The sequence below is a fragment of the Dermacentor albipictus genome, chromosome 1 (genome assembly GCF_038994185.2).
Source record: "Dermacentor albipictus isolate Rhodes 1998 colony chromosome 1, USDA_Dalb.pri_finalv2, whole genome shotgun sequence".
Lineage (NCBI taxonomy): Eukaryota > Metazoa > Arthropoda > Arachnida > Ixodida > Ixodidae > Dermacentor > Dermacentor albipictus.
This window is the reverse complement of record NC_091821.1, coordinates 473,443,845-473,456,991: the sequence shown is the minus strand read 5'-3', so window position 1 is coordinate 473,456,991 and position 13,147 is coordinate 473,443,845. Positions and strand designations below refer to the sequence as shown.

The 13,147-nt window shown below is 52.1% G+C and overlaps 1 protein-coding gene across 2 annotated transcripts in view; it reads left to right on the top strand.

The window, feature by feature from the left end:
• LOC135908902 (uncharacterized) overlaps window positions 1-13,147 on the top strand; it is a 636,710-nt gene that overhangs the window by 72,710 nt on the left and 550,853 nt on the right. The window lies entirely within an intron of this gene.

Sequence of the window (13,147 nt, the reverse complement as noted above, 5' to 3'; positions counted from 1 at the left end):
AATTTGAACGTCCGAGGAGCTTGAATATCCACTGTTGGATATTCAGTCTTGCTGGATATACCGTCGGATATACAGGCGCGGAATCCTTCAACGGCACATTGTAAACTGCTAGGGCGTGACGACATTGCTGCAGGGAACGCACTGCGAGTTTCACCGTAATTTTCGCCTCGGCTATATTTTCTATCTCCCCGAAGCAGACGTGATAGTAATAGCATTGCTGCAATCAAATTGCATAGAATGATCTTCTCATGCAATACAGTGACTGTCAGTGGCCTGTAAAGTATTACTTCTCGAATGTACGGTTTAACCCGCCGCGGTTTCTCGGGGGCTATAGCGTTCTGCTTCTGAGTACGAGGGCCCGGGGTCGATTCCTGTTCGCGACGGCCGCTTTCCATTGAGGGTGGAATGCAAAAATGCTCGCGCATATCGTGGTTTTGAGGCGTGTTGAAGAACTCCAGGCGAACAAAGTTACTCGGTTGATATCCATTACGGCATCCCTCACAGTTTAGTGTGCAACTTCTCGCAAGTTTCAAGTGCCTTCAATTGCCGACTGCATAAGTTGTACCCATTGCTACGGTTACAACTGCCGTCTAGCCTTTCCCACGGCGAAACTACTTTGCTGTGCCCCTTGTGGCTGGGAGAACGATTGCTCCTTTCGTATGGGAATGGCCGAGAACCTGATGTGTGACTCCTGTAGGTGCACGGAAACCATCCAGCATCTACTGTGTATCTGTCTTCGCTGCGACCTACGACGCCTGCCTCTCCGGACAACATTAAACCGACTGGACTCGCGACCGTTCTCTGAGTCAAAGGTACTCGAAATGTGGCTACATTTGTCACTGGCACAAAGAGCGATTCGTGCACTAGTAGAGTACTTGAAGTGCACCGGATGACAGACCGCTTATAGTGCCCTGTGCATCCTCCCACGTGCACTCAGTGCTCACTCTCTTCCTCTTTCTATTCCCCCTTTCACTTACCCCCAGTGTGGGGCAACAAGACGGACGCTTGTCTGGTTAGCCTGCCTGCCTTTTCTCTCCTTGCTTTTTCTCTCTCACTTCCACTCTCTCTGAGCGTGACACAATTTTGCATATAGAGCTTGTGTCTGCTATACTGTGCACGTGAACTACGTCTCCCCTTTTGCCTTCTCATTTGCATCGTTCGTCGTCTGTCCCCAGTGCAGTGCAGCCAACCGGACGTGCGTCTTGTAAACCTTCCTGGCTTTCATTGTTTTTTCTTTCTTTCTCTTTCTTAACGTGACACTCCACATTATTAGCTTTTGTTCTTTGCTACGAGCTCTCACTTACTTACCGACTCTGCATCGAGTGCTGAAGGCTACATAGGGACTGTACGATCTTCTTTCTTCAAGCGAAGCTTGTATTGGCTCACAAGTGGCGCTGTAGTGGTCACGCAAAAAAAAAAAAAGCAGTTGCTCCCACAGCAGAGCAGCTGCGGGAAAGGTCGGTTCGACAAATTGACAGCTCCGCCGGCGCCGGGACGTGAGTGATTAGCAAGGATTCCAGCTGCATAGGCGCGCGCTCGCGCCACGCTCGCAACTAATCAGAGCCGTTTCGCTTCCGCCGGGGAGGGAAAGGGCAGGAAAGAGTATTGCGCGCGCTGCGCCGGCTTCGTTTTTGTTCAGTTCAGACTCGGAAAACGGATCCGATGGCCGCTCGTTGTGCGTTCCCCGAGGAACGGGCAGCCTTCGACGAGCGGCGGCGAGAACTCGCACGTGAAAGGGCTCACCGTCGGCGCGCTGATTCTGCCGTTAGAGCCGCCGGAGCCGAGGCGAACCGACAGCGACGAGATCTCTAGCTGAGGGAGCGGAAAGCGGAAGTAATGCGGCACCATTACCTGTGGGTTACTTAACCGTGACAAAGGTCAGGTGCACGCAGGACAAGCTTCGCTTATCCCCATTTTCCGGTAGGGGAAGGGTTGGTCTTCTTTTTTTTTCCCCTGTGCTCTAGAAATTGGAGACGATACGTCAACGTTGCATACCGCTTATTTACATTGGTTACTGCACGTTTCTTCATCTCGAAACATTTTACCTCGCGCGATAGGGTGTACTGTCAGGCGCATTGCTACCGTCTCAGATGTTTAACTGTAAGATTTCTTGAAACAGGTATAGAAACTAGCTGAGCTCGATCGCACCGCTCGAGCATTGGGGAATACGGTAGCGTCTGCTCTGGTGTATATCTATCGCTCAGGACCGACACGAAAAACAGCGTAGATATTCGGTTTGCTCAGAGCAGTCCCTTAGGGTCTTGTGCGCCTAACAGTGGCTAGAGGAAAAGCCGTATAGGGCTTCCTCACGCATTCATTATTTTTTCGTTATTTCCTCTCTCCTTCGAGACCACACATGAAGTCTTGCGCATGGAGTCTCGTTTCATTGTATATCATACCGTGTGTCTGTCTGTGCTTGCTTGGCTCGATCGATTTCGTGTAGACGAATCGATGAGGCAGCGCCTTTTCCTCCTCCTCCGAAGCCGTTAGCGCTATTCCAGTGTTCTCTCTCTCTCTCTCTTCTGCTTCTCACGTGCACTCTCCAAAGGTGACGGCAATCGGTGTCGAGAGAGCGCTGTTTGCTCTGGGCGTTATCTCCCGCGGGCCCTCCCCTCAATTGGGGGCGCTCGTTTCGTTCGCTTCTTGTCCACTTGTTGGTGCCGGGCAGAAGGCACGTGATCACACACCGTTCACTCGGTCTTCATGCCGAAGCCCAGCGGCGCCGGTATCGTTTGAGCCATGAATCGATCTCGCATCCCATGCACGCCTCATCTCCGTAAATACACTCGAACGAGACGAGAAAGTAGGTGACGCGCGCAGCCGGTCCTTTCGCCATTTGCCCGGGGATATTTGTTGAGTTAAGTAAGGTTAGGCTTAATGTCCTTACTGACGGCTTGCACTCCTCTCGGCGAGCGCCAGTTTTTCTCCTTTCGCGGAGTTTGATACCTCGTCTTCTGACGTTTTCGATCGCCCAGTATTGCCTGCGCTGATTGCTCAGTACTGGAGGCGGTCGTCTTCAACGCTCTCGTCAATTACGACCGCCTCGTTTCCAGAGGCGGTCGTCAACGCTCTCGTCTTCAACGCTTTCGTCGTGTAGACGTCGTCACCGACGTCTACACGTGCTGTGTGCCATGTGTGTTCGTGAGCACTTTTTGCAGCACGTTGTATGCGACCGCAGCCGTTAGTCGGTCCGCACCGTGACCCGAGCTTGAAACTGCGGGACATTATTTCCCCACGAAGAAGCATTGCCTGCGCTTGGCGCGCAGCAAAACCGTTTCCAGTACTTTTGAAAGTTGTGTATGTTCTGTTCGAGTGTTTCTTGATCGTTGTGTACAGTATTAATCTCGCCCAGCACCATGAATAGCATGCAAGGCCGTCATCGAGGCAAATATTTCCAGCTTTTCATGGGTCAGCATCTTTTTCTCTCTATCTCTCTCTTCGACGCTGTCAGTTTCAAAAGACACAAATGAAAACGAACCTAATGAATTTGTTTACCTTTCGCTGACGCTCATTTTTAGTTTAAATATAAGTTATCGAGGAAACAAATGACGGGGCAGCTGTAGTAACTATAATTAGCATGGCGCGAGTAAGGGAGAGGTCGCAAAAAAGCGTGCGAGAAACAGCGAACGAGTTTCTGCCGCATCTTGGCAGTCCGCCGTAACTGTGTTAATTAGGCTCAAATGAAGACGGCGCGTCAGGTAAGCTCGGCGCGCGGCTTCGGTGTGCATCCGAAAGATTGCACGAAGGCTTGACCGCTCGTCAGCGCTACCACTAACGCGAATATTTCAAGGGATTAATGATGTCGTTACGAGAACGCGCTCGTAGCCCCCGTTTTCGGCATGGCCCTATCGAAAAACTCATCAGCCGGATATCCAATAATCCCATATCAACATATGGGGATCCCATACAAAAACCTGTATGTTCATATACATCAACACGCGTATGCATTTCATCTACTTTTCCGGTGACCGTTTTCCCCCACTTGTCAACTGTCACAACATGGTATCAATTTTTCAATATCACATGGGACGTGTAACATTTGGTTCTATATGAACATATGTGGATTCCATATAAAATGTCTTCCATATATAAATGTCTTCGTATGATATATGGGAAGATACTCGTTTTTATATTGGATCTCCTATATCTTCATATGCGGTATGGGGTATAGATTTCTTTTTTTTTTTAGATGGGAGTATACTTGAATACAAGGCATCGCCAGAGGGAGCCAACGGTCGCTGATGCGCTAGTCTCCGTAACCTTCGAATGTAGCGGCTGTCGCCAGGCGTCGCGCGCGCCCGCGGGACCGGCTGCACGCGCGCTCTACGCAGCAGTGAACGAGTCTGTAGTTGTTTGGTGTCTGTAAAGCAACGAATGTACTCCGGTTGCCATCCCTGCTCTTTCAACATTGCGAAGGCGGTCTTGTGCACACGTGATGGACCCTTTTCATAATATTAAAGCTAGCTTTTCCCTGAGTCAGTTTCATGCCGAAGACTGCCATGGCGGCGTGGTTAGTGTTGCAATAAGCGTGCATGAGCACGGTTTGCCGTGGTTTGCTTGTGGTCGCACAGTAAAATACTAAATGTATACACGTGGCTCTCGTGATGAAACCATGCTCAAGAGACAAATCCCAACATTCGCAGCGAGCACTTCGTCTTCATTCAAACGAGCGGTGCGGCCATCATGTTTGCAAATGTTTTATTTATTTATATTTTCTATATCGGTGTATCGCTTTCCTCTTGAGCTCTCGTTTCGCGATAATAAGTAAAAAGAAAGCTTTGGGGTCTGCTGCGTTTCGGGACGGCTTTCAATTTCTTTATGAAAGAAGAAAAAGTGCTAAGCGCTAAATCATACGCACCAGCTTGATCCGCTTTCAGCGACCGCAGTGGTGCGGCATCGCGCTTTCATGCGATCTCGATCCGTTCGGCGTCGCGTGTGGCATTCTCTCCTTCTCCGATGCGTGCTCGTTTCTTCTTTAACTTTCTTTCCCTTTTCCTTACATTATAACACTGTTGTCTTCGCCGCGATGCCGCATCACTTGTTTTTCCTCCGCTGATGCTGCGGGCGCCGGCGAGGAAGTCCGGACGCCCAATGCCGCCGTCGGGTTTGTTTCTTCATCTTGACGCCCGCGTGCCGGGAAAATGTTTGCTTAACGAAGTAACGTGAGAGAGGGGAAAAGAAAGAGAAACTTTTTTTTTTTTTGCCGATGCATCGCCACGGGTGTATTGCGACTTCCCGATAGACGGCTGTCGGCGGCTCGGCGTCAAAGGAGAAAAAAAAAATCCAGAGGGAAAGAGCAGGGAAAAACGCGAGGAAACGAGTGACCGCGCACGCGCTTGCTGCAAGTTTGCGCTGATCGCGCGTCTATTGTGTCAACGCGGCGCAGAGTGTTGCCGTAGTCGAAGGAGGGGGGAGGGAGGAGGTGGAGCACTGTGAAACGGAAGCGCGCACGGTGATGGAGCGGCGACGCGGCGCAGCTACGAGCTCTGGCGAAAATAATGAGAGAGCGCAATGATAATGATCGTCTTAATAATAATAATGACGACGACGGGGCGCGCGCGCCGCACGCACAGTGTGGCGTCTCGAAGGCCTCGCGCAGCGCCGTGTGGCGCGTCGCCCGTTGGGAAAGCGGCTCGAATGTCGTAACGTAGCCTAAGTGGAGAAGTTTGCAAATAAGGCCGGCAAAGGAAGGCGGCTTAAGGAGCGGTGCAGAACGTGCGAAGGGAGGGGGAAGGGGGGAGGGGGTAAGCGAAGAAGACCGCGGCGCAACTAACTTCGCTCTTCCTTTGCTGGCAAATGAGCGCCGGGTGTCGCGTTCACCGAGAGGAGGATGGGGTTTCAACAAAGTGAAACTTTGGTTTCCGCTAATGATCTCTAGGCTCAGGAATTCTTGCCGGCTGTTTTACTGACCTTCTCTTTCTTTTCTTTTTTCATCGCTTCTTCCCGCGCGCACAGATGTTGCTTTTCTTGCTTTGCGCTTTTAGCTGCACTCAGCGCCTGTTTATCGCAGTGTTTTAACTTCGTCCATCGGCGTTACGAAAAAGGGACTCGGCGATGAATAACTTAAGCAGTCCAGTGTGGCCGAGGGATCGTATACCTTCGTATGACAAATGTGCCGCTAAGTGCGGCCCGCTGGTGAGCTTAGCTTCTCACGCATGGAGTCGCAGCTCGTTTCGAGTCCCTGTCGCAACCTCGAACTTTATCTTGCCTTACGAAGAGTCGCACCTGAACTTGTGATTTGTATCTGTCGCTTATTGAAATATCTCGTTACGAACAATTTGTGCTGTCATATTGCCTGGACAGACTGCCGTCGATGCAATGGAAGTTAACACGATAGAAGGTGACCGCAATGTGCGAGTTGTTCGTCGAACGTGCTTGCACTGTCGTCACATTTAAGTCGGGATTGCCTGAAATGCACTTGCGCATCTGTGCGCTTGAGTGACACGTCCGACTTCGCCGTCATCCTGAACTCGAGCTCCCTAGTTGTGCATTTCAGCTTTCTGGATGCGTAGTTTAACATTCAGGAGACACTCTATTTCAGCGAGTTATTGCTCCCATTCATATTCCTCAACGTTGTTGTGCCATTACCACAAGCCCGGATTCCGAATCTGCAAGATGCAGAATTTATCCTGCGAGCGCCCAAATTCTCCCTTGAAAAGGCAAGATGCTGAGCCGTCAGGCAGCGGTGTCCTGCGGGAGAAGCCTCGGCGAGCAGCGTGTTCGGACGTGTCAGCGTGTGCCAGACAGCCCAGCGCCGCACCTCCCTTTGCCTGGAGGTCACCGCGCGCGCGAACTTTGAACCGGGTGGCCAGCGCGGTCGCTGGTTGGACCCCTCGGACGACCGTCGTGTGCTGACTTTGTATTGGGCCGTTTGAGTGACAATGGTTCCTCGGGGATTATAAAAGCAGCGACGCGCTGCCTGAAAAACAGGATCCGCCGACCCACCGGGAGACAGTGTCGCTCCCGACTGGGGTGAGATGTGTCACGCGTTTTCGCCCGACGTCGCCGTGCGGGAACAGTCGCGTTTGTGTGAGCTCTCGGCCCCAGTGCCGATCCGATCTTGTCCTGTACAATGACCTGTATATAATGTATAAAATCCCTTTCGTTATTCTCATCGACGCCTGGCTCGGAGTCTTCGCTACCAACGCTCTGTCACGAAACGGGTGACGAGCGCTACGGGACCACAAAGTCGTAATAGTGGTGCAGCGGTGCAAAGTCGTAACAGTGGCGGCACCGGTTGGAAGTCGTAACACTGGATGGCAGCGACGGGATTGACCGGCATCAGCTACCTCGGCGCGGTGAGTGCCTGAAGTTTACCTCAAACACCAGACTTTCTCTGACACAGGTTATAGTAGCTTAGGGAAGGATATGGTGTTGCATTGTGATAACCTTGTGTGTTTCAAGCCTAGTAAGAGTGTTTTGAAAACCAGGGGATGCTGAGGGGGTAAACAGGGCAGTGTGTGATATACTTGCATATGTCTTACTAGTAGTGTTATAGTAGCGTACGGCAGGTATATTCAAAAAGGGTAAACAGCAGGAGGACAGTGTGAACGATGGAGAAGTACAAGGTGAAGGAACTTCTCGAAATTTGTGAGGAGTTGGGCATTGAGTTGGGCTCAACCAAAAGAAAGAATGCGATCCTTGAGGTCATGAGGACTGGGGACGTAACGGCTAAGGAAGCCGCAGAGGCCTGGGCGGATATCAATGAACGTCGGGAAAGGGAGGAAAGGAAAGAAAAGGAACGTCGCGAGGAGGAAAAGAGGGAGAAGGAACGTTGCGTGGAGGAAAGGAGAGAGATTCGTGAGCACGAGCTTAAAATGAAAGAGTTGGAGACCCGAAATAACTCGCCAGCGCCTAGTCTCACTTCTAACGGTCCAAGAATACGCGATCAACTTCCACCCTTTGTCGTCGGAGAGGATATGGCCAAATACCTCGTGAAATTTGAGCACGTGTGCGAACGGAATAGCATTGAGCGATCCCTCTGGGCACAGAATCTGTTAGCGTTGCTTCCTGGGGAGGCATCAGACGTAATAACTTGCTTATCGAAAGAGGCGTTCGAGAGCTACAGTGATGTGAAGGAAGCGCTACTGCGGAAGTACAAATTGTCGCCCGAAGCTTTCCGGCAGAGGTTCCGGTATGCAAAAAAGGGCAAGGAGTCGAATGTTGACTTCGCGTTTCGTCTAAAAGCCGACCTGGTGGAATGGCTGAAGGGCGAAGAGGTTTACGACGACCGCGACAAAATCGTCGAATGCATCGCGTTGGAGCAGTTCTACCGTTGCATTGATGAGGATGTCAGGCTCTGGCTGCAAGATAGGCTAAAGGAGGTTAAGCTAAACAAGGCAGCAGAGTTAGCGGAAGAGTATTACACACGCCGCAGCTTGCACAGCAACGCAGTGCGCGTAGAAAAAGCTGATAGGAGAGATTGGTTTTCCGGGAAGTCCGACGAACGGAAGCAAACCACGCGTCGCGAGTTTCGGAAAGACGAGTCCCTTACCAAAGAAACTGTAAGGGAAGGACAGAATGCATCTCAGAATGATGACGATGGTCCGAAACAGCGAAACGAAATGACGCGTTCTTTTGAAAAACGGAAACCGTTAACCTGCTACAATTGCAAAAAGCAAGGGCACATCGCTGCAAGCTGCCCAGAGAGAATTGCTTTTGCAACGATACAGGAAACTCACAAAAACATACGTCTATTGGAGCCCTATGTGCAGGAAATTAAGGTAAACGGCAAGAAGTGCCGAGCACTGCGGGACTCTGCAGCAACTATGGACGTTGTTCACCCGTCTTTCGTCTCCTCGAGTGATTTTACGGGAGAGCGTGTTAGGATACGGCAAGTGGCCGAGAAGGAGAGTGTCTGTTTACCGATCGCAACGGTTATCATTGAAGGAGAGTTTGGGAAACTTAACACCGAAGCCGCTGTGTCAGCCGCCCTCCCGGAGCAATTTTCCTACCTCTTCTCAAATAGCTCGGAGCAGCTGCTGAGGGATCAGGGCAAATCATTCTTTGCCGACGTGGCGTACATGGCCCCCACGCGATCCAAAGCGCGCCCGCTGTCGAGGGAACTTGACTTAGCGTCGGTGAGCGAAAGGCGGTGCGGCACAGGGACCGATCAGGGTAACTTGAGTGGCGAGCAGTCACGGGAGAGGCAGAGCTCGGAGGCTGGCCTAGGCGAGCGGGTCCTGGAGGTGAGTGGGAGTGACGCGTGCAGTGCTAGCCGCGATAGAGACGCGACGCCGCAATTAGGCGACGCGGGCTCCACACTCGCTCCGGTTTCCGCCAGCTGGCAGGAGCAGGCTGCAGTTGAAAGGGAAACTCGGATTCGCGAGCAACAGGAAGATTGTTCACTAGTCGATCTGAGGAAATGCGTCAAACGGGGAGTGAAAAAAAAGAGGGTTTCATTTGGCAAGGAATCTGGCTTATTGTACCGCCGCTACACGGATAAGCAGGGTCGCAAATATAAGCAGCTTCGGATTCCGCGAAAATATCGCCGGGAAAAATGAATGACCTCATTTGCTTCCTCAGAAGTATGTTTTCGGTCCAAGTGATTTCAAGGGGACCATTCCATTTGTAATTATTATTGCTGATTAATAATTGTTTCTTGTCTATTCTGTTGCGTTGTTAATTTGAAAACTGATTGTTTGAGCCTTGTGTGCTAGATCGTACACCTGCCTCTTGTTGCAGCGGGAGAAAAAGGGGGATAGCAATTTAGTTAGGTTGATTTGGATTATGGCCTTGTCTGGTGTTTGACGGGAGACAGAGGGCACTTGTTCGTGTTGGGTGTTGCCTTTTGCCGGTCGGTTTTGCAAGCTGCAGAACGACCAACCGGGACCAGTGGCGAGAAGCAAGGTCTTAGGAACGACCCGAGCGGAGCTGGTCGAGGTACCTTGGCGACAACGTGGTGAGCAGAGCTCCTGTCCTGGCGAGTCGGACCTGGGCACGTGAAGTTACCTGGCGTCCCGACACTGGACGTGAACTTGGACGAGCCTGACGAACGTGCGCGCCTGGCATCCGAGCCACGTGGAGGCAGCTCGTCTTCCCGGCGCCTTATCTGAGGGCGGGGATGCTGTTGTGCCATTACCACAAGCCCGGATTCCGAATCTGCAAGATGCAGAATTTATCCTGCGAGCGCCCAAATTCTCCCTTGAAAAGGCAAGATGCTGAGCCGTCAGGCAGCGGTGTCCTGCGGGAGAAGCCTCGGCGAGCAGCGTGTTCGGACGTGTCAGCGTGTGCCAGACAGCCCGGCGCCGCACCTCCCTTTGCCTGGAGGTCACCGCGCGCGCGAACTTTGAACCGGGTGGCCAGCGCGGTCGCTGGTTGGACCCCTCGGACGACCGTCGTGTGCTGACTTTGTATTGGGCCGTTTGAGTGACAATGGTTCCTCGGGGATTATAAAAGCAGCGACGCGCTGCCTGAAAAACAGGATCGCCGACCCACCGGGAGACAGTGTCGCTCCCGACTGGGGTGAGATGTGTCACGCGTTTTCGCCCGACGTCGCCGTGCGGGAACAGTCGCGTTTGTGTGAGCTCTCGGCCCCAGTGCCGATCCGATCTTGTCCTGTACAATGACCTGTATATAATGTATAAAATCCCTTTCGTTATTCTCATCGACGCCTGGCTCGGAGTCTTCGCTACCAACGCTCTGTCACGAAACGGGTGACGAGCGCTACGGGACCACAAAGTCGTAATAGTGGTGCAGCGGTGCAAAGTCGTAACAGTGGCGGCACCGGTTGGAAGTCGTAACAACGTACTTGTTTGACGCTTCCCACAATAATTGCCAAAAGCTTCGAGAGCCTGTACAAAACTTGCGTACGTAGGCCCCGCATTCGCTTCGTCGTTCCGCAAAGCCGCATTCGAAGCGAGCGCACCAGTTGCGACATAAGTCTTCACTAAACAAACAACGCAGAGCATTTTTTCTACAGGCTCGTTTGAAACTGCTTCTCTTCTTCTATGACCATCTCCACTCTCTTTGTCGATCCCCAATCTCCTTTTCACTCGTCCTCACCCCCGCCGCCATCTCCTTCCTGCTTATAAAGTTGACTCTCTTCAAGCGTATCGCGTGTTCATGGTTTTCTTCCGGTCGTGTCGGAGCGTCGTTGAGCGCTCCCCAACCGAAACCCGGGACTCCCGCGCTACGCACTGTCGTCGTATATATAGACAAGCGCGCGGCCGTCGTGTGTTGCGCTGCGCGATCAGTGGAGGAGGAGGAGGAGAAGCACGCGGGGCTGCTAGCCTGCCTGGCGGAAGAGGATGCGCCGGCGAAGCCCGCTCTTGCTTTTCATCGGCGCCTCGATAAAACTTCCGATGCCGTCAAAGCGGCGGAAGCGCACGCTGTGTTGCAGACAAGCCGCCGACGCCGCTGCCACGGGAAAAGCTCCTCGCAGCTTTGCGCGTAGATGCGCGCGGGAAGACCGGCTGCAGATTGAAAAGGCAATTGGAAAGATAAAAAGAAGGGCGAGCGTGAAAAGGGGTGCACGCTACAAGAAGCAGGTGGAAAGGGCTTTTGCCTCTTCCCTGCAGCGTGGATTGGCGCTCTCCGTACAAGGGGGCACCATGCAGCCCGTCGGACAGAGACGGTGCGGACTCCGGCCGCCACAGATTGATGGGCTGTCTGGGGTGTGCAGTCTACATCGCCGAGTGCCGCGCGTGTGTGTGTGTGTGTGTGTGTGTGTGTGTGTGTGTGTGTGTGTGTGTGTGTGTGTGTGTGTGTGTGTGTGTGCGAGAGAGAGAGAGAGAGAGAGAGGAAATGGGCGAATGGCGCCCGGTATACAGGAGACGGACAGGTTGCGTGGCTCTGGAACTTGCAGGAGATGGGAACACCGCGAACCTCGCGTGGCCCAAGTTTACAGCCTGTGTTGCTAGCACGGCCTTGCTCGGCCAAAAAGGTTCGCCGCGCAAGCGTTGGGGATTGGGGACGGCAGAGGACGGGTGATGGGGAAGAGAGGCAATCTCGGTCGGGTTCCTGCAGGCGCCTCTTATGAAGGCGCCGCTCGTCGAGGCGGTAATCTAATCAAGGGCAACGCTGAACGTGCGTCCACGGTCCATTGGCGCAACCTCGCCCGCGCCCTCCCTTCTTCCCATCGAGCCTCGCTACGTCGGCTCGAGTGAGAGCCCTGCGGTTTGGCCGCTACTCGCTCACCCGCCGACGCCGGAGAGACAAACCGTTCCGACGAACAAACGAAACGTACGCGGCTTCGCGCCGGTCCTTTGCGCGGTGGCCCCCGCGGGCTGACAAATGAGTGCGGCGGCTGGGGGGCCTCTTTTTCAAAGCGTCGATCCAAGGAGGCCCGGGATGCGAGAGAGGAAGGAGAAAAACGGCTTCTGTTGCGGCGATTTTTCACCCTTCCTTTCGTCCAACCATAGCAGCTATAGCGCTAAATCTCCAAATTTTCTGTGCGTGTATATCTGTGTTATGCTCCCGAAGAGTGATGGAATTTCGTGCTTTCTGTGATGTGACGTGCCTTTTGCTTGGAGATTGGGATTGCCATGCCCCTCTAGTGAAAGGTATTGTGATACGTTATGAGGCCTTCACTCAGGCGCCTTCGAGATGTTGTATCTTCACTGAAACAAGTAACCTTTACTTGTATCGCAGCTTGTCATCATCCCTCGGTGCCAGAAAGAAATGAGAATTTAAAAAGCGATATCTTTCTTTAGCTGCTTCGCCCACTTTGGATAGCTGTTGAGCGATCTCGCAGTAACAAAGATGAGCAGCAGGTTCAACTTGGGTCACTAAGATCTATGTGCAGGCTGCTGTTTGGCCTACAGACGACTTGGGACACTGAGTATGTGATATAACGGGGCAGAAACTAACATACCGTGTCGTGGTATCTTTTGGCATTGTACTTAGCAGCTGCATTGCTACTTGGTACGTCTGATAGTCTGAAAGTAATTTTTTTTATTCACGGATTTATTTATTTATTTATTTACAGTACCCTCAGAGTATGATTTATAGAGGGGAGAAGCTACATAAAGGAGTTTAAAAATACGATTTCACAGAAAAGGCACATTATAAGTAACAAGAAATATTTTGCTAGCTCACTAATTACACATAATAAACACAAAAATAGTAGTGGTAGTTCACCATAAAAATCTCATGGTACACTTTTCAATACACAAGTTAGGAATGACAGATCAATACAAACATAGTT